Here is a 2,414-nt window from a genome sequence, read left to right as displayed (position 1 = left end):
GCCACCAGGTCGATCAACTGCTCCATCAGCAACTGGTCCTGGTCCCAATTGCTCTCTTCATGCTTGAGGAACTGAGCCAGTATTCCTTCCTCCTGCTGGGTGTCCCATTCCTCCTTCGCCTTCTGCTACTCCAGTGGGTCATCAGTGCTGCAGAGCATGTTGCTGAACATCTCATCCCTGACCCTCTTTCTTTTTCCTTGCTGACTAAGAGTCCTGTCCCAAAGAGACTAAGGAGGAGGCTTAGTCCAGCAGAGAGGGGCCGTCCCTAGCCATTTGGGTGCCCAATGTAGCCACCCCTGTGGTGGGGCTGTGTGAAGCCCCAGGCCTCCCCCTCCACCCCCACCAGGGTCTGGAAGGCAGGAGCTGTGGGGGGTCACTTCTGGGGGCCCTACAGGCCCCCAGAGGCCCAGGGGATTAGTGGGGAGCCAGGAGCAGCCTGCTCTGCTTCCCTCACCCCAGCTCCAGCCGTGTCGCTTGGAGGAAGAGGGTTTCGGGAAAGGGATCCTACCCCCCTCTCCCCCCACTCACTGACAGCAGCGGGAAGCAGAGAAGCCCGGTCTCAGCCTGCTCTACTCCGCCAGCTCCCAGCGGCGGTGCTCTGTTTCCCGCCGCTGGTGAGAGCCGGGGGGCAGTCCTTTCCTCAACCGAGGGACATGGCTGGGGCTAGGGAAGCGGAGCAGGCTGGGCTCGTGTTGCTCTGCTTCCTGCCGCTGGTAAGTGGGGGCGGGGGGGTGATCCTTTTGCCGCACTCACCGGCGCAGGGAAGTGGAGCGCCGTGGCTGGGAGCTGGCGGAGTAGAGTGGGCTGGGACCGGGTTGCTCCACTTCCTGCCACTGCTGGTGAGTGTGGGGTCGCTGGGGGAAGAGGCTTGCGGAGAAGAGGTGGAATGGGGGCGGGCGGAGCAGGGGGAAGGGTAAGAGGCAGGTTGGAGGGAGTTGTCTGGGACCCCCCGCACCAGCAACTGCCCTGCCCTTTGTAGTGGGGGCTGGGCCAAGGGATGGGGCTGATCACTGGGGCTGCTCCATATGCAGCATGCAGCTGCCTAGGGGTACCATGAAATTTGGGGCACCAAGTTTCATGGTGCCCTACGCAGCTGTGTATGCCTAGGGGCGGCCCTGGCTTCCAGCTCCCGTAACCATGGCCGGCTCGCTCCGGCCCCTCTTGTTTTGCAGGTGTGTTGGGACACCCTCAGCAGTGCTGCGCAATTCCTGAGGTGGCACCAGCTCGGTGCCCTCCTCCAGCAAAAGGAGCCGTGGCGAAGCTGTGACTGCCGGGTGAGGGAGCCCTCGGGTCATTCACTGCGTAGCCCTTTCTGGCAGGAGTGGGGGAATTGGTGGATAGGGCACCCCCCATTGCCCGGCTCTGTGCCCACACCGAGCCCCAGCCCCAGGACCACACCTGGCCCTGGGTGTAGTCCCACTGCGTGATCCCCCCGGCACAGGAAGGAGGGGCGAAGGCAGGACACTCCACAGACCTGGAACCCGGCCTGCGGGACGGAAAGGCCTTTCATAATCTGGTGCTCCCTTGTTCTGGCTCCTCGGTGGCGCACTACAAGGGGAGAGCAGAAACCTTCCTGTGTCAGACTATGGCCTTTCTGGAGAACCCGCAGGCTCCAATTAGAGAAGTGGCCATCAGGTTCCTAGGTAAGCACAGAGCAGAGGGGTCCCTTTAGCAGGCGGGCTGGATCCGGTCCCAGGCTCTGCTCAATCCCTGCTGGCAGTGAGAAGTAACCACTGGGCTCCTGATTGCTGAATGAAGGCTCAGGGGTGTCAGAAACCTGCAGGAGCAAGCTCAACCCAAACTGCCCTGATTGGCTGATGGGCCCCCTCTAACCCCACTGCTCCCCATGCAGTACCCGTCCCCCCACAACCTGCCATGGGCTCTTGGTAGTGGAACTTCAAGGCGCTATGCTCTCCTTTGGCAACCAGCCCCACAGCCATCCCTGGGGCCTCTCCCTTTCTCTGGGGACTCAGGAGCACGTCCTGGTCAGTGAGGGGTGGGGGAAAGCCCCACTGCTTGGAGGAAAAAGAAAAGGAGGACTTGTGGCACCTTAGAGACTAACCAATTTATTTGAGCATGAGCTTTCGTGAGCTACAGCTCACTTCATCGGATGCATACCGTGGAAACTGCAGTAGACGTTATATACACACAGAGACCATGAAACAATACCCCCTCCCACCCCACTGTCCTGCTGGTGATAGCTTATCTAAAGTGATCATCAAGTTGGGCCATTTCCAGCACAAGTCTCTAAGGTGCCACAAGTCCTCCTTTTCTTTTTGCGAAGACAGACTAACACGGCTGTTACTCTGAAACTGCTTGGAGGGTGACAGACGCTTTGAAACCCTCACGGGGGATGTGGGGAGGTGACAAGCTGTTTGTGTGTGTGTGGAGAGCTCACTGCCTGGCAGCTGGAC

The sequence above is a fragment of the Lepidochelys olivacea genome (assembly GCF_965140295.1).
Source record: "Lepidochelys olivacea isolate rLepOli2 genome assembly, chromosome: 1".
Taxonomy (NCBI): domain Eukaryota; kingdom Metazoa; phylum Chordata; order Testudines; family Cheloniidae; genus Lepidochelys; species Lepidochelys olivacea.
The sequence above is the reverse complement of the archived record's forward strand: the minus strand, read 5'-3'. Positions refer to the sequence as shown.